The sequence below is a fragment of the Podarcis bocagei genome (genome assembly GCF_964188305.1).
Source record: "Podarcis bocagei genome assembly, chromosome: 6".
Classification (NCBI taxonomy): domain Eukaryota; kingdom Metazoa; phylum Chordata; class Lepidosauria; order Squamata; family Lacertidae; genus Podarcis; species Podarcis bocagei.
Window position 1 is genome coordinate 47,486,388 of NC_138130.1, and position 25,092 is coordinate 47,511,479.

Genomic DNA, 25,092 nt, shown 5'->3' on the forward strand with positions numbered 1-25,092 from the left:
ATTCTGTTTTGTTGTGCATGGTATTTGATTGCACCATTAGCATGTTCTTGCCCACACAAGCAAACAAGAACCAGCACAGAAGGGTTTGGAAGAGCCTGGCAAGCCTTTGTTATGTCTCCTTGAAGTTTGTCTAATCACAATGAAATCTCTTTAGACAAAGAGTTGTTTCAACTTCTTTAATTTTTTAATTAAACTTCTTTTTTTTAATTGAACTTCTTTTTTTTAATTGAAACTTTGAAATAGAATAACAGGTAACAAGAGTGTCTTTTACAATCAAGAAACCTTCTGTAACACAGTAATGTCTCACAGGAGAACAGTCTGCGTACTAACAAGAGTCACATATTATGCAAGTACATCATGACATAACAAATTCTGAGAGGTAGGCAAGCTCACCTCTCCATCTCTCAAATTGACAACTAATATATAAGTATCTTTCTTTCTTTTTTGTAAAATTCTCTTTCTTGAGAGACTGCTGCATCATTGTGCTCAAACCAAGATGGAAGCTTTCACGGAAATGTGATATTCCTACTTATATAACTCACCCATTATCAGTGTTAATGTGCTCCTATGAAGTGTACAATCTGCTCCTAAGAATTGCATAGCATGTCTATGTTGATTGAAGTTTATTGCCTACATTATTGTTAGCAATGTAGAATACATTCCCAGCTCCTTAGCCCTCTGCTTGGCATCAACGCTATTGCTTCATCTTGTTCAAGTACTGCTGGTGATTGTCTGTAACGAAAAGCTCATCTAGGTCCGTTTGATCACAAGGCCCAGGAAGGTTAGTGCGGATACCATATGACAAAAGCAATCTAACATGTATCTTCTTTGAAGCCCTGGGCAGGGTAGATCGATATGCCATTAAGATCTTTGATAATTCTTTTTTTTTTTCCTAGTTCCTCTCTTCACAGTGTGCTGCTTGCAGAGTTTTCTTCAAACAGCAATGAAAATATTTGATCTCCCCACTACTTTTGGATAATATGGGGAAGCACAGATATGTTTACTACCACAAGACTTGAAAAGCTGTTCAGTGAGACAGGCAACAAACTGTTTAGCATTGTCAGTGCCAACATCAAGAGGACATCCAAAACTGGCAAAACAAAATCTGCAGTATACTGCTGATAGTATCTGAAGAACTATTTCTTTAGCAGTTCCATTGCTTCTGGGTAAGAAGAGTAATAATCATTCACTGTAAGCACATCTGTTTGATGTGTAGATCCCAGAATGTTGATGCCTTGCTTGTTCCAAGGAAGAATTTTAACTGAATTGGTGATCATGTAAATGTTTGGGTCTGCATGCAAGCAACACAGGTAACATACAGTTTGTCTAATTTGTATACAGCACACTGCATCCCTGGTGACTTTCACATCTATTTTAGCCTTGGCTTGTTGATTGACATGGTTAATGGAAATATTGGCAGAGTCACCAGTCTTGGAAACCATTAGGCACTTTCTTCTTGAGCCCTTTCTTACAGCCAGTGTCAAGTCATCCTGTAATATTTTGTGAACACATTTCCCCACTACTTGATACATAAAGATATCTGCTTCTAATGCTCCATACACACACGATTTAGCTAGTTCCTTAAGTGCACTATCATATGCATCTATAGATTTATCAGGGGTGTGTTTTCTATGTCCAGATAAGCCTTCCCATCACAGCATTTCTATGTGGTATGAAATGTAGCTGTAGCTGGTGCAAAGGTGCCACTTCCTTTTGGCAAATAGCAGGAGTGGGGTAATCTATTATACTGGAGCTTCCAGTCAGTTGTTCGTTTCAGGACTGGTGCTCCTCACACATTCAAGTTTTTGTAGTGTTCATACAACATTGTCGGCACCAAGACACCAGCCCATAGTTTTCCTCACTTAATCTGGGAAATACCATTTTTTGAGGAAATCTAATATATATTTTGCCAGTTACCTGCTTACAATATCTCAACAACCCATTTGCAAATTAAGCTCCCAGCTGGGAGCACTCACTGTAGCTGTGTTGCGGTCATGTTGTACTTTGAAGAGCATTATTTACCTTGTCCAGTTTGAATTTTGTAAATGAGTCACAGTATTAACAGTGTTCCAAGATCCCACCTTCATTTCCAGATGGTTGTATCCCTTTGAAGTTTGTCTAGCAACGAAATCTCTTGTAGATGGTTAATTGTTTTAGCTTCTGAATTCCTCTAACAGCATTTCTAATCTCTATGTTTTTCTTAACCCTTTGCCTAGCTCCTACTTTCTGATTCCCTTTGCTTCCTATATCCCTTAACAGAGACTTCTGGAAAGTGTAGCATGGAGTGTATATAAATGGATAACTTGACAACAGTCAAGCATTTGAGTGCAAGTGCTGTGTTCTTTCCCCCTGAGTGCAAGCAAAGAGTGATCTTTCTGCTTGTTGCCTTGGTTAGGAATAGTTTCCTGCCAAGCTACTGGGGTGTTTAAAGGCAAAGCACAGAGGTTCAAATCAAGGGTGCTGATCTTTTCCTTTTCTCAGTTGGGAAACTCTGGATGTGGCTTGAAGCCGAGGACAAAGCAAATGTAACAAGAATACAAAAAGAAAACAGCTACCCTGATTCAAAATTATCTATCCCAAATAGATTGAATCGAAAATACCTTTCTGAAAAGAAACAAATTAACTGAAAGCTATTTTTAAAACAAATGCAGACAGTTTGTTCAAGGATGCCACAGAGCTGGTGATCTAGATACGGAATTTACAATTGTGTCCCAATGAAATGACGCACCCGTCTGCATCTTCCAAACAAAATCTATAATAGATCAGAATAAAAGATGCTGTGCAGCAACTCTTTATGAGATGAGAGATCCTAATTAAGATAAATGTTACTCTGAGCTGTAATTATGAAAAAGTACCTACTGTGGAGGGACAATACTTTAACTTCAATAATTAATTAGTCGTAGCTGGAACCTGCCTAATTCCTTAAATCAATCTTCAGTTTTGAATTACTTTTTTAGTCTTCAACTTGTTGTTTCAGATGGTTAATGACTAGCTCCCGTGTATGAGTCCTTGGAAATAGATTTTGGAATTACATGTCATCCCACATTTTTCTCTCTCAAATAGCAAGATGTATCATTATTTTAGCTTGCTCTGTTCACAATCTCACCATTTTAAATTTTCCATAGAATCTGAATATGTAATGCAATGGCAGATGAATGTTTAGGGCACAGTACAATGACCATTGCATTGGTGTACTGCCACAATATGATGGCTCCTTTGGGAGGATGGAGCTAATTCTATGGTTCTTGGGTTCCTAGCCCAGGTTTATTATGGTGTTGCACATGTTTAGGGATGTTTTTAATGTCTGATGTTTTATCGCTATTTTATTATTATAATTAATTCTGTTGGGAGCCGCCAAGAGTGGCTGGGGGTATAAATAAATTATTATTATTATTATTATTATTATTATTATTATTATTATTATTATCAACAACAACAACATTGGGCCTACAGTATCTAAAGAGTTCCTATTTTTAAAGTTCAGAATGACCAGTGTCCAGTCTCAAGTATCTCAGAACAGAATGATAAAATCAAAGAAATAATGAAATATAATGTCAACAAAAGTTGGAAGATCCTGAGAGGTAGGCAGAGAGGGATGCTGTGAGGGGGGGAAATCAGGTGGTAGCATGATCTTGCCCCACCTTCCATGTACAGAATAAACATCCAGAAGGGAGGCTATGAAATGATGTGTGGAATTGCCAGGAAAAAAATCCTTCGTGAAACTCATTTAGCTTCCCTCAGAATTCCTTGGACATTTTGCCCAAAGAAGAATCTCCAAACTTGCTTCACACATTTACTTTTGGTCATTTAGGTACCACATGTGCAGCTCAGGAGAATGCTGTTCTTGCTCAATAGCTCTGAAGCTGATATTAATCAAGGGGACAGCCAAATTAGATAATCTTTATCTTATAAATATAATCTTCCTTCATTCACAACCCTGCCGTCATCTGGGAGCCATTCTGGCACTTAAAATATCAAGTGCGAATAACCTCATTTCTTTAAAATATGGCTATACCTCTGTTTCTTAATAGGAGAAATATTTTTTACTTTCCTTTACTGCTGTATTTCTCACATTACGGTATATTATATGGATCCTAACTTCCATTTTTTGAAAGAAGCAAGAGTCCACATTCATGGAACAGGTCTTTCCCACCGCCCCATTTCTTCCACACAGCTCTGGAAAAAATGCTTCTGTGCATTGAGAGACCCTCAGGAATGATGTAAGACAGGTATGGCGAACCTGCAGCCCTGGTATCTGGGGTAGAGTTAAGTCCAGCAACATCTGGAGGGCCACAGAATCCCATTCCCTAGTGTAGGTGATGGTCCAAGACAGTGGTCACCACCTTTTGTGGGTCTGGGGACACATTTTGAATTTTCAGAAGATGCTGAGTGCATCAGTTAGAAATGGCTATCACCAGGAATATGACTTTTCACAAAATGGCTGCCACCTCCAAAAACAGCAGGAAAACAAAAGAGTCAGGAAGATAAAATACAGTGGTACCTCAGGTTACATACGCTTCAGGTTACATACGTTTCAGGTTACAGACTCTGCTAACCCAGAAATAGTGCTTCAGGTTAAGAACTTTGCTTCAGGATGAGAACAGAAATCATGCTCTGGTGGCACGGCAGCAGCGGGAGGCCCCATTAGCTAAAGTGGTGCTTCAGGTTAAGAACAGTTTCAGGTTAAGAACAGACCTCCGGAACGAATTAAGTACTTAACCCCAGGTACCACTGTAGTTCAATTATGGAAAAAAACTATTCTTTTTGTAGTTTGAAAAAGTTTTAAGTTGTAGGGTTCACACTATTGCAAACATTCCACCCACAGAAGCATTGCAGCTTGCTGGTTTGAGTGATCCCCTCATCTCTTCGCCACATGGGTCAATAAAACATTTTCCTCTCTAATAATAAAATATGGGAGTAATTAATTTGCAAAGAAGGACTGAGAGGCTAACCTTATTAGTCAGGAGCCAAACATGTGCATGCCATGATCTTCTGAGCATGCACGGAGGCCTTCCTCAGTTTCCTTTCAGGCATACCTCCTTATGCCACATCTAAGGTTGCTCCCAAAGGTCCCTTCACTTTTGGGAACACTTGGCCGTCTTGCATAATCCCTGCACAGCACTTCAGATGCTGACCACTGAATGTAAGCTTTTGAATTATACCTTCTTCTTTAGGGATAAATGTTCAAGGCAAATGTAAAGTAAAAAAGAAAAAGAAAAAAAGATGCTGGTACAACCCTAGGCTGCCATTTACCTACTGGAAAAGCCTGGTGCTGCTTAGAACAAATGAAATATGAGGCCAGAGCAGGCTGTTCTAATTAGGATGCAAATAGCCCTGCTGTACAGCCCTTGAGTTAACTGGCCTTTTAGAGTCAAAAATGAATGAAAAATGTTCAGCGAAATAATATAATATTATATATACTCTATCACTAGTTCCCTGTGGCCTTACAGGATCCTTGTAAAGCAAAGAACAGTTTTGCCAAAAAGAAACAGTTATTATATTAGCATGATTAATTTAGGATAGTTCACTAAATAGAGTGTTCCTTTGATTTGGTTTGATGGTATGGCCTATTAATGGAAGGGTTTAGTCTCTTGCGTCTCTCAGAACAATGTCCCGTCTTTCAAAGTTGATGACTTGGTATCAACAAGACAGAAAAATTAATCCACCATTAAGTTTCCTTAAAGATCTGCCTAGCTTTTTTCTGTCTCAAGACCCTAGAACAAGAGTGGAGAACCACAGGCCCATGGTCACATTATGGCCCTTGCTCTATCTGGCCCTTGAAACTTTTGTGAGGCCATATCCTCTTTCTCCAGGGTACATTTCTCAGTGGCCTTGCTTTACATTCCCCCTGAGTGTTTTTGCTAGGCAGGAATGGGTCCTTGAACTCTGATAATGACTCATGCTTGCTTCAATGGAGGATCAAGAGAGTTGTCTCTGTGCGTAGAAACTAGCGCACTGTACACAGCTAAAATTAAATTTGTTGCTCCACCCACTTTTGCCCCTGCACCTCCTCCTGCTCACCACTGCTATGCAGCTCCCAAAAGGTTGCCCAGAAGGAATGTGATCCTTGGGCTGAAAGCAGTTCTCTACCCCTAGCCCTAGAATGTGTAGAGTTAGCCCATGAGACTGATGAAGAGAACATTCAGAACAAACCTGGAGTTCACCTATGTTCCAAAATCTGGTTTCGAACCTGTGGTGCTGTACATCCGCAGCATAATTTCATAATTTCATATATAAGCATTTTTAGAGTTATATGCATTGTTGTATGTATCTGTTCATGTGCTGGTTAGTTTGTGTAGCATACAACAAGACCTTTAATAATGTGTGTGGTAGTGCATATAACATGTGAGAATTGTTTGTATATTCAGCAGAAAGAAAAACTCACTTCAAGGGGCGAAATGCAAAATAGGAAAAAAAATATCTTATGTGATTTCTGGTTCCTTAACATTAATAAAAAGATGTATTGTTGGTCTAATTCAGCAAAGGATGTATTTATTTATTACATTTATGTCCCATGTGGCATAAATGGTCCTCACCCTCCTAAAATCATCCTCACAACTACCTTGTGAGGTAGGTTAGGCTGAGAGTTGAGGATCACATAGCCCAAGACGACCCAGTGGGGACCACAATATCCAATATCTGACTTCTCTTACATTACGCTCATTCTTCTGTTATGTTCTTTCTTTAAGATTCAGCTTGGAGTGTATGTGGAAATAGCTGGAAAAGGGGTGAGTAGCTCTCATTTTTAAAGATGATTTTAAAATCCTCAGCTTCAAAGATAAAGCAATGTTCAGGAACGCTTTTGGATGTCTATTCTTGTTACAGTGTGAAATGACTGATCTTCTGTTTGACAGCCTTTAAAATTGAATATTACAGAGACAAATTTTGAAACCTAAGAGAGATACTTCATTTCTGCCTACAGCTGAGGTCTGACCTTTGCTCACTTGAACTAGAGTCCAACTGCTCTCCCCCAGGTATGTTTTGGTTGGTGTTCTCCAGTCATTTGAAATTATTGCATGGGAAGTCAGTGGTAAAGTGACAGCTTTAAGATGCCACACTGCCAGGCAGCTTGCTTGGCTGGAAGCTAGAGCTGCATTGAGAACATTTGTAAGAGAGGCAAATCTAATAGCTTCTATTAGATATAGCCAAGAGGAATATTTGGCAGAAAAGGAAATGTTCCAACATCAGGCTGTTACCAACTCTTCCCTACACCCAAGGAAACATACATACTAACAAGATACCTGGTCCCTGCGGTGAAACAGGGTGCTCATAAAAGCCATATTTCTCCTCTCATGTAGGCATTTTTATCATTTCACTGCTGCACTACTGTAACACACTCAATATGGGGGTTCTCTTGGGATTGATCCAGAAGCTGAAGCTGGTACCAAATGCTGTGACCGGGTTGTTGAGTGGGACCAAAGCACAGCAGAATACCTTTGAAGCACAGAAGTACAGTCCTGCTCCTTGAGCCCTGATTGGCCAGGTGGTTAAGACACAATAGGGTCAAGGCTCGAAAAGGCAATATAAACCTTTCTTTATCACAGCTGTGAGGTGGATGCCTCTAAGGAGTCACCTCTCAGGTTTAACCAACTAACCACCCTGGCTAGCTTGCGTCCAATTCCCAACATCCCTATCCACCCATTCAAGCAATCTCACCCACCTTTTGTGAGCTGCATAGCTTTGCCTTAGAGCTCATGGCTCCTCACTGTCATGGGCCATCATCCTCTAAATGACGTAGTTCTGACACGAACTTGGGAGGCTGGTTCTCTGAACCAGGAGGCCCTCTTGAGCCGAGGGGCCTTAGTTGCCAACTGCCTCTCTGGCTTCTCAAGCTCATGAAAAACAGCACCAGTACCCTTAACCACATGCTGCAAATTAAGTGTGTGCTGTGATGCAGATAGCCCTTAAAGCCCTTGTTCTGTCTTACCACGATTAATTCCTTGCCTATCAAAGAGGTCTGGAAAGAACACCATAAGGATTATTTAGTCTCTAGTAGACTCACTGGAATGCTTCTTTCAGCTCAACGTGCATCTCTCCACTCTATCTATCTTGCCACAAGGTTGTCGCCATTCATTATTAGTGAATACCTTCTGAGTCATCATTAGCATTTCATTCTTCCTGTGCAGAAGGCCTTCTCATAGTTCACAAGGGGAACTTGCCTCTGCTTTTTGGGGGTCTGAAATAAAATAATGGGAACAGCATGAGCTGTGACAGTTCAATTAGGAAGTGCTTGGAATGGCAATGTTTGCTAGAAGCAAAGAGTATCTTGGCCTTGGAAAGCTTCCTGCAAATGAGAAATGTGAGGCCTTTGGCACATTTTTGTAGTACAACACAAAAATAAATTAAGGAGTGGAATATGGGTAACCAAGCTGGAAAGCTGGAAGAGCAGCAGAAAAGCTTTGTCTAAATGACTCTCTATTGGCATGTTCTCAGTCGACAGCAAATGGTTGCTAAGAACTATGCAAACTATTTTCTCTTCTCATTGTGCTTTTCTGCAAAGAACAACTTCTTTAGTTTGGTGATTTGATGTTGTTGGACTACAGCTCCCATCATCCCTGACTACGAGTTATGTTGACTGGAGCTGAAGGAATCTGGAACCCAACAACAAATGGGGAGGGCACAGATTCCCCAAGCCTGTCTTAAGGGTTGTTTCACACATGAATGTTCATTACTTGATCTGCAACATCACATGGGAGAATGAGTCATCATAGATATAATGCTGCAGGTAATACTTTTCTGATCACCATATGCCACCTCAAATGCAATGCTTTCCCATTGAACCAGTTCACATATTTAGCTGTCAGTCGTCAAGAATAGCATTTGGAATGTGCATTATTGCATTACTGAATCTGGTTTTTAACTATCTCTGCTTTTTATACAAATTTATTGTAGTAATTTGTTACATTCTGCTGCTATTTTAATATGTTATTGGTATATTGCAAATGTTGTTTTAAATTGTCAGTTTATTATTTTATCTTTGTCATTAGCTGCCTTGAGCTCTGCAGAGAAAGGATGAGGTATAAATGATTTAAATAAACTGCTTTTTCAGTTTAATAAGTCACATTCAAAGCATGGAGTACGTACTCTGTTAGTATATATGATGTGCACTGAATGCAAGAGGCATTATTATTATTATTATCTATTAAATTTGTATGCTGCTCTTCATCCAGAGATCCCAGGGCGGTTCACTTACAAAATATCATACAAGGTGGTTCCTGCTCTTAAGCTTATTTAGTTGATACCATCCAATGGCACTGTTCATTCAGTATCAACATGTTCAGTAGTAGTCTTTACAAGTTGCATTTTACAGTAAATGGACAATAATCAGAAAGACCATTCTCCAGTGTGGTGTAGTGGTTAAGAGCTGTAGACTCGTAATCTGGGGAACCGGGTTCGCGTCTCCGCTCCTCCACATGCAGCTGCTGGGTGACCTTGGGCTAGTCACACTTCTCTGAAGTCTCTCAGCCCCGCTCACCTCACAGAGTGTTTGTTGTGGGGGAGGAAGGGAAAGAAGAATGTTAGCCGCTTTGAGACTCCTTAGGGTGGTGATAAAGTGGGATATCAAATCCAAACTCCTCCTCCTCCTCCTCCTCCTCCTCCTCCTCCTCCTCCTCTTCTTCATTTTGTGCATGTATTTGTTAGGGCTATGAAGTCTGACCAAGAAAGATTACTATTTGAAAACCTGTTATTTGGAAGGGTATCACCCTTGAGGACGTAATGCTTATGATTAAAAAGTTAAAATTTGGCAGCTATTATTATGTACAGTAGTATTCAACAGCCCACATCTTCTCCTTGTGCATTAAGCAAGTAAGTTATGATGGCATTTGGGGTGCTACCTGTAAAACATCCACTAGGAAAAGTTTGATCTTTTCAGTTCTTATTTCTGCATCTCGTGTAGGTGTAAACAAACCTAAGATAGATTTATCTGCAGGAAAAATGTGAAGTCGAAGAAACCATTTCCATCACCCAGTGGGAGTCTGTGTTCAATGCCTCTGATTATGGGGCTGTTGCACATGAGTTTTTGAACTGATCAATACTTTGAAAATTCAGGCAGACTCTGTTTTCTATCTTCCTTGCTGAAACTCCTAAAATATTCTCTCTCTTTTGCCAACACCTGAGACAAATCAATGGTTAAGGTAATGAGATCTTATTCTTTGACATATCGTGTTATTAGAAGAGTGAAATGTGGGACTTTTATGAGATCATTTCTGTTTGAACTGAGAGTTGCAAGTTATGAAATATTGGTGGTGTGTGTGTATGTGGATTCAGGTTATGCATGTAGTCCTTGGTGGGAGAGGAAAAAATGTTTTAATATTGGCAGGTTCCTTTGGAACCAGCCCTTTGGGGTTTGAATTGTTTGTCACTTTATAATATATTTCAGGTAGAGGTAGTTTTCTTGTTGTAGTTACAGCTTAGACTTTTTACAATAACATGATTTGTCATGAAGCTGAAATGAGCAGTGAAATCAGAGTTTAATAAACTGCATATATGTGGCTAAGGCCAGTTCTCTAGGCTTCTCATGTCTCAGCAGCAGCCAGAGGATTTTTGCAACCAGAAATTCCAGTTTCTTGTAGTGTCTTGTACTCCCAAATTGCTTAGCGGGACTGCTTTGGAATTTACATGGCATAATATAAACACAAACTAAATAACTCTGTATTTCTTGGAAAATGGTATTGAGCTTTGTGGAGGATATAATATAAATACAGACTGACTAAAGTTGCACATGAGACAGATGTTTTATCCTCATCAAGAATTTGGGAGAAATTACCTAAAATACAAACTCTATTCCATTAAAACTACCAGGATTTGTGACACTAACAAATTAATGTCATTTAATGTATGAAGTATGAGCCAAAACTGATGTATTAATATAATCACAGTATAAATATGACAGTGGTCATAATCCAATCAAGGATCTAAATTTGTTGACATTTAAAGAGATAATCCTTTAAATCACCTGGCTAATGCTCCTCTGGTTGGACATTTGAGAACAGGATACTGGACTAGATGGGACATTGTCAACAAGCTTTCCTTATGCTTTTATGATGGCTGAGAACTGCATTAGTCAAATGTGCTGTAACTAGCTTAGAAAATATTAACTATGTGTTAAAATGAAGCCATTACTGGAAAAAAATAGTTAATAGTTATAACTTCTCAATGTTATAGTTTGGAAAGATTTTTTTATAGACATGTTCTACAGTGGAGAAGAGGCTAAGCATAGACAGAATAAATAGCCATACAGTGGTACCTCCGTATATGTCCACCCCGTCCAGCATCCATTTCAGCTGACATCCATGGCCAACCCAGAAGTACCGGAACGGGTGGCTTCTGGGTTGGCCACTCACGCATGCACAGAAGCGCAAACTGCTCCACATGCATGCACAGAGCGGTGCTTTGTTGAGCATCCTTTTCCTCGAGCGTCCGGGGCTCCGGAACGGATCCCAGACTCAAAACAAGGTACCACTGTACATACATGGTCTGTTATTCAACCTGTGGTAATTTGCAACCTGGATTAGCACTGCTAAATAGTTCTCAATAAGGAATTATGAGAGTATAGTATTGGGTCTATGCTATGTCTATCATTGACTATAAAATCTTATCTGGAGATAATATTTTTCATTGATGCATCATAAAAGGTAAAGGGAACCCTGACTGTTAAGTCCAGTCGCGGACAACTCTGGGGTTGCGGCGCTCATCTCGCTTTACTGGCCAAGAGAGCTGGTGTTTGTCTGCAGACAGCTTCTGGGTCATGTGGCCAGCATGACTAAGCTGCTTCTGGTGTACCAGAACAGCACACGGAATCGTCGTTTATATTTGTTCTCAATTCAGTGAAAATTCTTACTGAAACTTCCATTTATTAAATATATGAACATTTCAGCTTTGTAATAAAATTAGTACTTGTGTTGGTGGTACATACTAGATTTTAATCATTTCTGACATTATGTTCTTTCATCCTTGTATTTCTTTCTATTTATAATAAGATTGTGAGGTTGCCTCCAACCCATTTTGATAAGAGAGATTTTCTTTAGCATCAAATAAACAAATTGAATGACACACAAGTTTCCTAAATAGCACACGATAAAGTGGAAAGGTTGAGGTCATGATTGTTACAGATTAAGCTTTCAAGTCCCATTCCTCATCAAACTCTTCAGCCTTCTAGTCATTGCAAACATAAAAGAAAATTCTGGTTCCTGTACCAAAGGATTTAGAGCAGGGATGGGAAACCTGTGTCCCTTCAAACATTGTTGGACTTCACTTCCCATCAGCTCTGTCTATTGGCCATGGTGGCTATGGCTATGGGAGTTGACGTCCAACAATATTGAGAGAGTCACAGGTTAGTCATCTGTCCAGATCCTTTACATAAAACAAGAGAACCCCTGTGGATGCTACGCACTACTGACAATAAGTATTCAAGAAGAATTTAAAGAAGCCCCGTGTGTACAAAAATGTATATATTAAGGAAAGGGATGTATTAAAATGATTATATAAGTGAAAATAACATTAGTATGTATTATATATACAGTGGTACCTCGGGTTAAGTACTTAATTTGTTCCAGAGGTCCCTACTTAACCTGAAACTGTTCTTAACCTGAAGCACCACTTTAGCTAATGGAGCCGCCTCCTCCTGCTGCTGCTGCCCTGCCAGAGCACGATTTCTGTTCTCATCCTGAAGCAAAGTTCTTAACCTGAAGAAATATTTTTGGGTTAGCGGAGTCTGTAACCTGAAGCGTATGTAACCTGAAGCGTATGTAACCTGAAGCGTATGTAACCCGAGGTACCACTGTATTAAAAGCAGTATACCCAAAAATGGGTATATTAGTCAAAGCTCCATACAAATATGTTATAGTAGGAGAAATTCACTCTAAAATGCTGATTAATTTTCAGGAGGATTCGCAAATAATGTGGAGAACTGAATTTAAGACTGGGCGCATAACAATCTGAAATGGACAGCTTTGTCCATTCCTGCTTGTAACTATGGCTTGGTTGAGTCTGCTTCCTTCAGGCTACAGTGCCAAAACGGGGGGGGGGGGGGATACAAAGTGTATGCTGAAACATATTAGTATGTTTGCAGTAGCATGCTCAAGGTTCAATGTTTCTTAACTTCCACTTGACTAGGCAGAAGACAGATTTTAATAGCAGAGTTTCCAGCATGCAGGAAGCAACGAAAATCAGTTGGAAACTGCATCATTTTCTGCTCAGTCAGCACCAGCTCAGGCATCGCTTGCCACATCCTTTCTCCACCCATCATTTCTCAGCTATGACTGTATCAGCACTCAATTTGCAATTCATGATTTTGTGGGCATCATTTCTTTTCAAAATGGGGGTGCTTCTTATTTCTCAATGTTTGTGAGGCTGTGAACTCTTTAAGGTATAAAAAGTCACCGACTCCTGGCCAGTAGCTTTCTCCTATATTATTCCACACAACAAACCACCACAAAAATAAGATAAAAGATTTAAGGCAAATAATTTAAAAAACAAGTAAGCGTGATTCAGATAGAACCTTATCCTTCACAAATTTATCTAATCTCCTTTTAATTCAATTTAAGTTGGTGGCCATCTCCACATCTTGTGGAAACAAACCCCACAATTGCTACTGAAGTATGACATGGGTTGAGTAGGCGTTATGTCTAATCAAGTGCAAGGGATTAAATGAGTTTGGTGATAAAATTGGGATTCTTTGAAGAAAAATGTTAACCCCCCCCCCCCAAAAAAAGGTGGGGACAGGGCAGAAGGGAAGCTGCATTGTTTCATAAATTATGCACACTCGTTTTTATATGAATAAAAGATACCAGCCTTCTGAGACAAATAGATATTAGGCTATAATCAATCATTCATGTCATTTAATCCAACCGTAGCTCCCAATACGAAATTAGACCCTAAAGCTTTACATTTTGTTTGAGTTATTTTGGGCTTTACACCCCTTTTCTTTTGTCACTTAGGTGGCTGGATATTTAAGGCAAACAAATGCGAACTATCAAAAGTGATTAATTAATGAACAGTTTACATACACCCAGGACAGCAAAAGCTGTGCTTATTTGGGGGATACAGACTATTTTGTGTGGGCCCCTATAGAAGTGGTCATAAAGCTATATGATCCTGGAATGATAATTGTCCATTATATGGGTAAAGCTAAATTGATTTAGTCTTGTGCATCTAGGGCAGGGCAATGAATACATTTTTGAAATAGCTTTGTGGGCTTTGCTACAAAGGAGAACAAAGAGAAGTCTGCACTTTTGGAGAATGTATAACCAAATGATACCTACAGCTGTGGGGGGGGGGGAATGGTCTGAACAATAATCAGAATGCATCTCCACAGAGGACTATACTTGAAAGTGCCCTTCCCTAAAGTATTACATGCATTTCAGCATTGAAAACAGAACACAAGATTGCATCTGAAGGGTTGCAATGAGCATAGGTTAAACTCATGCCATTTCCTATTCATGTTACAATCTTGGTCATGAGAAAAGATTGCGGAAAGAGCAGAGTGAGGGTTTTCTTTCTTAGCTCCCACTGTGTCCCAATAATTGATTGCTGTCTGCTGTGAATCTCGGTGTTTTTGTTTCTTCCTGAATGGGGAACAGGAGGCTATTTTCCTGCTATCCACTGTTTTTATTCCAAAGTATCTACATTCTCTGCTCTATATTTATATTCAATATTGCTCAGAAAGAGGAGCCTGAGTATCACTAAATGCCTTAGTAGGCCATGATGTGAGACCCATACATAACACAAAATGCCCTAGAGAAGTACAATATGTTCAGCCTGAAATTATCCTCTAAATCAAAGCGTTGGCACCAAAGGTATAATAAAAAGATACAGACTCAATTCCCCTCTCTTCTTGGTGTCTAAACTTGCCTGCTATTATTTACAAAGGAGATACAAGCAATCAACATCCATGCCAAGGCAACTGGCTCTGGAGTGGCTCATGGTGACCGTGGGTCTATCCCAACATGTCACCGATCCGGTGCTTATGGCAGGCCAAACTCTGGACCTTGTTTTCTCAGCTGGGCAGGAAGAAGGTGATCTGGAAGTGAGTGGGGTATTGATGCCAGTCCCTTGTCATTGTCAGACCACTTCCTGTTGACATTTCAGCACCTTTTATTCTCTGCACAGGCAGGGGACCTATTAAGATGCTCAGCCGTCAAACGCTTATGGATCCAGTGGGTTTCCAGATGGCTCTGTGGGATTTTGTAGCTGCTATGACAGGCACTCTTGTCAAAGCCCTGGTCGACCTATGGAACATCCAAATGGCTCAGGTCATTGAAACAATCGCCCCAAGCATCCTCTCTCACTTTGTGGACCCTTTTTGGCTCCCTGGTATACATGTGTACATGTTTGTGCATGACCATGTATACTTTAGGATGTTGAAGCTGCAACCCATCTCCTCGTCATTATGCTGAATTGATAGTGTGTATAGCCTGCATTTTAGAATGATCTGTGGTGGAACACTAAAAGCCCATTTGGGGTAATAAATGTAGAAGGGCATGCATGCTTTTCAGTGCATGCATGCACTGGAGTAGTTTGGAATCAACATGGCTCTTATTCTTGTGACCACCATAGTAAAACACACACACAAGAAAATATATATATTTCTCTGCATTGCTTTAAACATTTTTATTTTCTGATATATCATTTATTGTATCATTTTTATGCATAATTTCTTTGTCTTTTTTGGGGGGGAGGTAATTTGGTTTACACAGCAAATTTTAGTATTGCGTGTCTGTGATCCCAAGCACACTTTCAGGAAAATAAATTATTTTGAAATCAATGAAACTAACTCCCCAATAAATGTTCTGAGACTAGAAAATCTGGTCGTAAGATTTCACAATGCATTGAGAAAAGGGCTTTCAATCTATAAAAAGGAGGGCTTTTGTGCTCCTTGATCTTTCACAACCATTTCCAAATCTCGAAGAGACAGGATTCTCACCAAAGTAAGTGTGACTGAGTAGTCTGTCTCTTTAAATTTAGTGCAATGTTGCATTCTGCTTATATAGCATCACTGTTGGCGGTTGCAGTAGCTGACAAAGTGTGAATCACAAGAAGGTAACCAGAACGAGAAGGAAACAGAAAACTATAAATGGAGCAAGTCATAAGAAGGCAGAATCCATTGTAGCAATTTATTGAAGACTGCTTCTTTCTTTACAGTATGAGTTCAGCTGCATGGGGCTGAGTCAAAATGGCCCCTCTTTGGAGAAAGCTGGGGGGACCTGTCAATAGGCACAAAATAAAGAGACAACCTACTGCCAAAAGGGATTGCTTTCCTTCTGCCGGGCACATTATTTTTTACCCACCAGATTGTGGGAATAGTTCATTGTCTCTTTAAGAACTGGAGAGGAAATGTTGTCAGTCAGAAGTAGCAGACACCAGTCAGCAGGACTTTGTTAACAAAGCACAAGGAAGCAAGGCCTACATTTGTAGTCTTATGTCTAGAAATGTTTTACCTTTATAAAAAATTTTTTTGCTTGTAATAAAAACTTGCAATCTAAACCAAAACAATACACAGATGTGACCTGTGGAGGACAGGAAACAGCTCCCTGCACTTCATGTACTACAGTAAGCCCAAAACTTACATGGAGGTTACAGCCCAGGGATCATCTTTCCCCCCTGGATGCCCACCTCATTTTCTCCTGTGTTTAAATTTTATTTAATTTTTATTGCCCAGTGCGTAAAACTGAATGCACACAAGTTAAATGCACATAAGTTGTGGGCTTACTATACTTTTGTTTGCATGTACTCTCATAATGATCCTTTGAGACGGAGAAAAAGGGATCTATGCAACAGCGCCCAGTAAATCCATGGAAATCTTCTTCATCTCCTGACCATACAAATTCAAGTCCAACACAGATTTCCCTCCACAGATTAAACCACACACATATGATTTACAGGTGGAGTAACAGCAGGGTCATACCTGTTTGCCCAGCTACTAGCATTGGTGGTCCCACTGCCTGCATCCCCCTATGTGTTGAGCAAGGCAAATAAGCAAGAGTCAGATACACATACTGTTGTAGACATGTAAAGGTAAAGTTAAAGGGACCCCTGACCACTAGGTCCAGTTGTGACCAACTCTGGGGTTGCACACTCATCTCGCTCTATAGGCCGAGGGAGCCGGCGTTTGTCCGCAGACAGCTTCCGGGTCATGTGGCCAGCATGACTAAGCTGCTTCTGGTGAACTAGAGCAGGTGCTCCATAACTGCCTAGAGGGGAGGAGCTGGACTTTCCTTAATGAGAGCTTCGGAGCCAGCCTAGAATGTCACCACCCCACCCAATGCTCTCCTAGTTCTGCCTCTTGGAATATGTAAGGTTTCCAAACCTTACCTAGTCCATCCCAGTTTCATTCTTACTAAAACGTAAACAAAATTGTTGTCTGTGTCTCCTCCCCCAAATTTGGGCTCACGTTTTTTACAGCTGTGTTCAGTTTTCTATTTCTTGTCTTTATTAGTACTTGTCACATGTATGTGTGTGCCGCAAGTACATTGTACACAGTCCAGAGTTGAACAGGTCTGGACTGGTCCAGACTGGATCAGGCCCATTCTGGATGTACAAATTGAAGCCCCAATCTGTGCACAGCCCTAATAAATAACCTACATTTTGGGGCTATCATGTAAAGCAGTGTACTGTACTCTGTCAGATAAATCTTACTGGCTCTCTACTACATCAGTGATTCAAAAATGATGAGTTGGTCACTGAATGCTTGTGAATGAAGCACCAGGAGACCATATGCTGCAAGTGGAGAAAAAAGAAGGGATCATGTCACAACTCCCAGCTATCAGACAAAGCTTCAAATTCTGTTGGTGGTATTCCTTACTTCAATATTATATAAAAGAAGTCAAGGCTTTAAGAACAAACCAGGGCTGTTTTACACAATACAACAAATCCCACTTCACGAGGCAGATACAGTTTCTGTAGCAATTCTTTTGATTTCTTTGATAACATTACCTCCAGTGGTGCTGCCTGAGGTGCTTCTTTAAGTGCTGTGATGCTCTGCAGTTTGCTATTAGAGAGAGAGAGTTCAGTCAGTGTTTCCGTGTAACATGTCCCTCCATCCTACATTAATGCTACAGCAGTGACAACCAACTAGCAGAGCGGTACTCAGCACCTGTCTGCTATCTAGCTCACGTCTTCCCATCAAACTTGTCTGCAGGAGAGAAATTAGCTAATCATTGATAGGGCATGTCGTTGAATAAATTCCAAATTGCTGCTAGTGCTTTTTATAAATAATTCAAAATAAAATGAACGCTAAAGCAAACACAGCTGTAGCTCACACTCCATCGCCCACCTGCTGATGGTACATCTTAGCTGGCATCTGCTCATGCAAAACTTGTACGCCTTCCACGTCCTCCTCCCCTTCCATATCCGTACAATGTCAGCAACCATGAATACTCTCTAGCCTTCTCAAGCAGTGCAATTTGGGTTTTGATTGGTGGCATCAGCTGACACATGAAGGCTTCATTCCTTTCCATAAACCATCATATTCTATTACTCTCAGTTCAAATGTCTCTATTGGTACACATCTTTTGGAAAGAGCCTGAGGCTAGTCTGCGACATGCTCATGCAGTTGCTTTTACAGAAAAGATGTAGAAGGAATAACCATTTGTGTTTGCTATAAATAGAAAGAGATATCCTGTCATGAAGAAGACTGTTGGTCCATATAGGAACACTGAAAGTTGCCTTGTACCAGATCCTCACTTGAGATCCCTGAGATTGAAACAATGACCTTTTATACACATTGTATGTGCTCTCTTACTAAGTTATGTCTTTAGCATTTCTCCTTTTATTAAGTGGACATTTGTGTGCCTCCCATGATTCTATTTCAGAGTTAGAGCACATAACTAGAAGCAGGAAATGTTTCCTCACCTGAAACTGTGATAAAAAGGGAGATCCTGAACATATAGTGTCATGACTATTTGAGACGAAATAGGTTTGTATTGTGAGCCTAGAAGTCTCTGTTCTTAATAACTTGTCATTAATCCTTTCTTCATGACTGGATTGCTGTCTATGAACTCATTTAAATATTGAAAAACAACAAAAAAGAATTCATTTTTATATTAAACTTTATCCGTATAGCTAATATCTCATTGTACCAAGGTTTTACTAATTAGTGTCCCCCAATAGGGTTAGATACTTACTTACCTGGTTTAAGAAGAAGGGCCTTTGCTTGCTAACATAATATGAACACATATTTGGAGCTTCATATCGGTCATATTGGGGATCACAGGAAAGAAAACTGTATCTTGGTTTCAGAAATTCTTTGTTTAGTTGTAACCTGGATTTCATTGTTTAAGCAAAGAAAACAATATTTCTGAAGTTTAAACAGGGTAATAATGAAAAAGAAAAATGAAGGTTTAAGAACTTTTTTTTATATACCAAAAAAGGTCCTGTTAAGTAAAGGCATATAATCTTTGCTCAGTCAAGTAGCAGGTTGCTTGTGAAGGTTCAAAACTGCTCAGAACAGCATGTGTGTTTGGGGTGGGGAATTTGACAGCTACTTTTTAGTCAAGTACAATTCAACTAGGATAATAGACCAAAATGAGGGTAATTCGTAGGAGGAAAAGTATATCTTTAGTAGAAGCTATCTTTAGCAGATGCTTGAAAGCTTGGAAATATCATTGGAACGTCTGTTAAAACACAAGCATTTCAATTACTTATACTAGCAAATCCTGCCAGTGTTGTGAAATCAAAGATGACTTTGAAAGGTAAAAATATAGATTACAAAATACACAGCAGGACTTGTGTTTAGATCTGTAGCTTCCAAATGGTGAGCTCAATTTGTAATCATTTGATAGAGCTCTAGGAAATACATCCTCTTTTCCCTCTTATCAGAAGCAAAACAAGAACTCATTTCATATCTCGAGGTCCTGACTGCAACAGCATTATTTCTTTCCACTCCAGGAATAATTATCATGTCTTAGATCCTTCACATTTTTGGCACTAATAGTCTTTTGTGCTCTAAACACAACAAAAAAATCTCCTGGAATTGTAGAAAGACAAGGGAAAGGCGACAGACTTTAGAAGAAGATACGGTAAAGTAGCCTGTAGAATAGGGTGTATTAGGACTGCTTCAAAAACAATTTTAAAAATAGAGCCTCATTTTCTGAACTTCAAAAGGTCTCATTACTTTAAAAAGAGACCTGTGGGTTGATGAAAAGTGGTATGTGTCAGAGAAGATAAGTTTCTGCAGTTATATTATTCAATATTTTATTGGGTAGAATAGTTCCTATTTTAGTAACAAGTACTGTAGGGTAATAATGAAAAGGCCCAAATGGTTATCTCAGTGAGCAGTCACAACATCTGAAGTTGAGCAGTTGCTTTGTGATGAACAGAAATGGTCCAGCCGGTCAGAAAGAAAACTGGTGGTGAAGAAAGGCCCAGTATGTAATAGTAGGTGGCGTGCTGGTAAATGATGTTCTTATAGAACTAATTGGCTGAAGAATGGAACAGGAAGGAGCATGCAAGGATTCTAACAGGGTTGAATAAAACATTGGATGGCCGTAACACCTGTGATTCAGTTGCATAAAGTGAAAACGCCATGTTACAAATGACCCTGGCTGCTGGTCACATCGCAATATGAGAGGGAAGGGTTGGGTAAGAGCACCTCTCTCTATGCTGACCTTAGACCAGAGCTAGCTAACCTTTTTTATGCTTTGGGGCACACTTAGGAATGATTAGCCTCTGAGGGCCACATGCCACTGCAAGCCACACATGTGGACAGTTAGACACACAGAGCAGAGGTCCACCCAGTTTTCTAACTCCCGCTTGCTAGAATTCCTCTTGTCTCTCCATCCTCCCCCCTCTCTCATCCTCACTGTGAACATATAGCACATTCAAGCACACAGCTCAATTCACACTCAAACCGTTTAGATAATGGCCACTCGTAGGGTGTATCTGGTTCATGTCAGCTCATCCCTAAGAGACAACGGTATAAGTGTTGTCATTTAAATGGTAATTGAATTAAGCTTGGCAATGAATATTCAGAAATCAATGGCATCTATGTAATAGAGACTAAAGGGCAATTGCATACAAAACAACATTTAGAGAGGGGTGTGATGTACATGTGTTTATATAATAATGTCTGTAAGCCAGGTCTGGATAAATGAAGTTCCTGTTTTTAAAAGCAGGACCGAGCTTAAGTTTCTTTAAGTTCTATTTTCATGGTTAAAAATATATATATATTGATGACAATCAGTTCTGTTTGTTACATCTGAATCAGGCGGGCCATACAGGTTCTGGATCAGTGCCTGAGCAGAGTAGTGGTTTGGATAAGGGCGAATATGAAGTCGAATTCTGACCTTTTCTGGGACACTGCAGATTAGTGCTCCTGCAAAGGTTGACACAAATAGGAGGGGACGGGAAATAGTAACAAAAATACCAGGAGTAGTTCTGTCACTGCACTCCAGGGGAAAAACCACAGCTCAGTGGTAGCGTGCATGCTTTGCATGCAAAAGGTGACAGCTTCAATCCCTGGTGTCCCCAGTTAGGGCTGGGAGAAACACCAGCCTAAAACCACTGACAGTCATTGCTGACAATACTGAACTCGAAGCAGCTTCCTATGTTCTTGGGAAAATCTTATGCTACTGAGACTTAGGGCTGTCTTGATTTTTTTATTCTTAAAGGTAAAGGCCACAGCCTCCTCCCCCAACCTGTTGGATGAGTCCTCCTTCCAGTCACTGTGAAACTTGTTTTAGTAGGCAATGTAGGTGGTGGCTTAAAGGCAATGTTTACCTTGCATTCCTTCTACAGGTATGGGGGCGAATGGTGTCCCATGTGCTAAGCTGACTGCTAGACAGCTACAGCCTCTGAATGAATGGTGATGATGATGTGGGGGGGGGGCCTATTTTCACCCAAACTCATCTTGAGATTTTGCCATTCTGAATTGCTGAGCAATCATACGCAACTGCCTAGGTACATTATCAGGAGCACAAGTTAGTGTAATTGAAAAATAACTACTTTGTCATCTGTAGTAAGCGCCTATATTTGGCCATAAAAATGGCATCCCCAGTGCGTGATTTCTTGGGTTGTTCTAATTATATTTTATAGCTATTCTGGTTTCCGTCCAGTTGTGCTTTTCTTTTAATAGCTCCAGGAACATCCAGTAATAAACATTAAAAGAAATTGCAGAATGATCAGCCACTACTTTCCGCAAGCTGTACTGATTAAATTCCTGTAGTCTCATTTTCATAACAAAGCCCGAGACAGAAAATAGTACACTCTGAATCTTCCCTTGACAATGATTAAGATAAGAACTGAAAATAGCATGAATGAAACCAATTCCTCCATTTCATCTTTGTTAGTGTATGGCTGACTTAGTCCTTTGATCTTTGTTCACTCTGCAGGAGTCAAGACATACAACTTACAGAGATGATATTGACATGCTTTATCTTTGGTAAAGTAGGGGGTTCAGTCTCTAGCAACTGCCTTTCTAAATGTCCTTGGAAAAAAATGCAAGATCCTGATCCTGCCAGTGCTTTCTGCTTCTCCACCTCACTCAGCAATGACTTACACCCATGCCTTTGGTGGACGTAAGATAGAGGGCAGAGGATATTTCAGCAGTACTATTAAAGAAGCAGAAGCCCTCTCCCTCTTTCACATCTTGCCATGCTAGAATCAACAGAGTTCCCGGGAGCAACATTTTACTTTGTAAGTAATATTACATTTAAGTGAATAATATCAAATTCCTTAGGACTACAAATAATACACGAGTAGGCAATCTTGATCAATTTGTGTAGATTTGAATGGTCCCACACACACACACACACACACACACTCAGAGATTTTTTATTTTCTGACATTCCAAGAGCAGAATTTTTTTCCTCAAATGGAGGTAACCTGTTGCTCTCCATTTCCACAGTGTTAATTTAAGCAGAGAGAATGTGTAGGCGAACATACTCAGTTCATTGTGATGTTCATAGTAGAACATAAATATATCCAGCTAAATGTTAAAGCTAGGATGAAGTGCTGGAACATAAAATTATTTTCACAGTTTGACCAAAGATCAACTCAGGGGATTATATTAGGAAAGAGGGGAGCTTTGTCTTTAACTATTGGTGTGTGACCTGCAATTGATTTTGAGTTCTCAAAAGTAAGGAGGAATACAAATGCTTGTCACTTTCTCATGCGTTAAAAGGTTTTTCCTTGGAAACCACAATCTATTCTAGGTGCCTGTATTCAGATTCTAGTAGAGCCTGATTTGAACACTGAATCTAGATGCATATCTGGTATTTTAAATAATTTTATTATTTTCCATTACAGTATTTGATTTTGAAATATGGTTAATCTAAAATCTCCCAGTGCCATATCACTGTGCAGCAATGTAGGACTAGTGATGATGTGATAAGCAATTGGTTTTTACTGTTGAAAATGAAGAGGGTTCAATGAGTATTGGTGGTTCAATGAGTATTGGTTCAATGAGTGTTGGTGGGAAAACTTCCTCTGCCCCACATTTCAGTTGCAATTGGTTTATTCTTTCGAAGCATTTTCAGTGACTCCACAGAAATGGGTTGGATTTTTTCTCAAGTATTCCCCGAAATATTTCAAGGACTTGGCCTATTCCGAATTATTCTCCATCAGTCTTTTTAATATGCCCTCCATTTGTCTTCTCCCTGCTTGTGAGCATTCCTGGACCTTCCTGGACCTTTTACTTTCCAGCAGCAATGAGGGTCCTTCCGGCATCAGTGACTGGGGAATGAAGGGATTAATTAGGTCACAATGCTTTACCAGTAATACCCAACAGAAATATATTTGGGAATTACAATTTGCCATGGTTGTTGGGACTTTACTATAAAAAGGCGCTTATATGCCAGCGATCATTCCAGCTCTACAATTCTATTATTTGTTCTGGGAAATTCCTGTAGGAAAGCTACAGGGGCAAAATTGGTGCATTGGTAACTACTATGGGGCTCTCCTTGCCCACATCTTGCCTTCCTCCAACTCCTCTGCAGAAGCTTTTCTCTCTCTCAATGCAAATCACTTTCAATACTTATATGCCAGCGATCATTCCAGCTCTACAATTCTATTATTTGTTCTGGGAAATTCCTGTAGGAAAGCTACAGGGGCAAAATTGGTGCATTGGTAACTACTATGGGGCTCTCCTTGCCCACATCTTGCCTTCCTCCAACTCCTCTGCAGAAGCTTTTCTCTCTCTCAATGCAAATCACTTTCAATACTGAAGCACAAGCCATCCTTACAAATTTGTATTTTTCTGAATTTTGCAAACCTGTTCCCCAGGCAAGCAGATTGTACAAAAATTCACATATTGGAATAAAGTGCTCGTAAAAATGCATATATGAAAGGAAAATACAAGAATGCATTATTTCAAGGAAAACTGAATTGGAAAAAAATGTGTACATTAGGCAAAATTGCAAGCGAACATGACTATTGGAAGAAATTCATAGTAAAATACTGGTGGATTTTCATGAAAACTTTTTTTAAAACTGCAAACTGATGTGGAAATGTGGAGAAGTGCAGTCTGGAAAAATGAGGAATTGAAACTGACAGGCCCACCCATCACTACCCCTCATTCACATACTTCATTTCCTAATTCAACAGTTCACAGGCAGGATGGAAACTGGTGTGATTCTGCTGTTAAGGGAAGGAAAAATCCAAATTACAGAAAATGTTGAACCAAGTGGGGGGATCTGTGGGTATCTGTCTGTGGGAAGGAAACTGATACAAGTTCTTTAAAAAAAAAGCTTTCTGAGAACGATAAATAAGAATGTGTGATGTTTCTCCTTTATTTTGTTATTGGGGAAATGAATCCTAATCTTAGACAGACTTTTTTTAAAAGTTAGAAATATACCCGAAAGCAGATTTTACAGATTAAGGGTCCAGATTGTTCAAATTAAAAGGTATTTGATCTGTGAGTTCCAGCATGAACTCTCACTTCTGTTCAAAGCAGAGAAAAAGAGTTATAGGAGTGTTTCCATGTTTCGCTGTTTCTTACTGCACTTCAAGGAGTGAACTCCATTGATACTAGTTAGAATTTATGGATGACTTGCCTGGGCGAATGTATTTTTGATAGCTCCCTTCCAATTTCATCTTCTGAGGTACAAGGTTCCTATTCCCATAAAGAATAAAAATGTAGGTTCTTTTTTGTCTACT

The 25,092-nt window shown here is 39.7% G+C and overlaps 1 long non-coding RNA gene across 2 annotated transcripts; it reads left to right on the forward strand.

The window, feature by feature from the left end:
* Nucleotides 1-1,273: 1,273 nt before the first annotated feature.
* LOC308589038 lies at nucleotides 1,274-19,216 on the forward strand. 2 transcript variants are annotated; one of them, XR_014009050.1, is made up of 5 exons: nucleotides 1,274-1,310; nucleotides 6,690-6,728; nucleotides 6,877-6,974; nucleotides 8,544-8,725; nucleotides 19,098-19,216. It is a non-coding gene; the product is annotated as an uncharacterized lncRNA (long non-coding RNA). The 2 variants fall into 2 exon arrangements; XR_014009051.1 differs by having other exon boundaries at nucleotides 1,278-1,310; nucleotides 6,855-6,974.
* The last annotated feature ends 5,876 nt before the right edge of the window (nucleotides 19,217-25,092 follow it).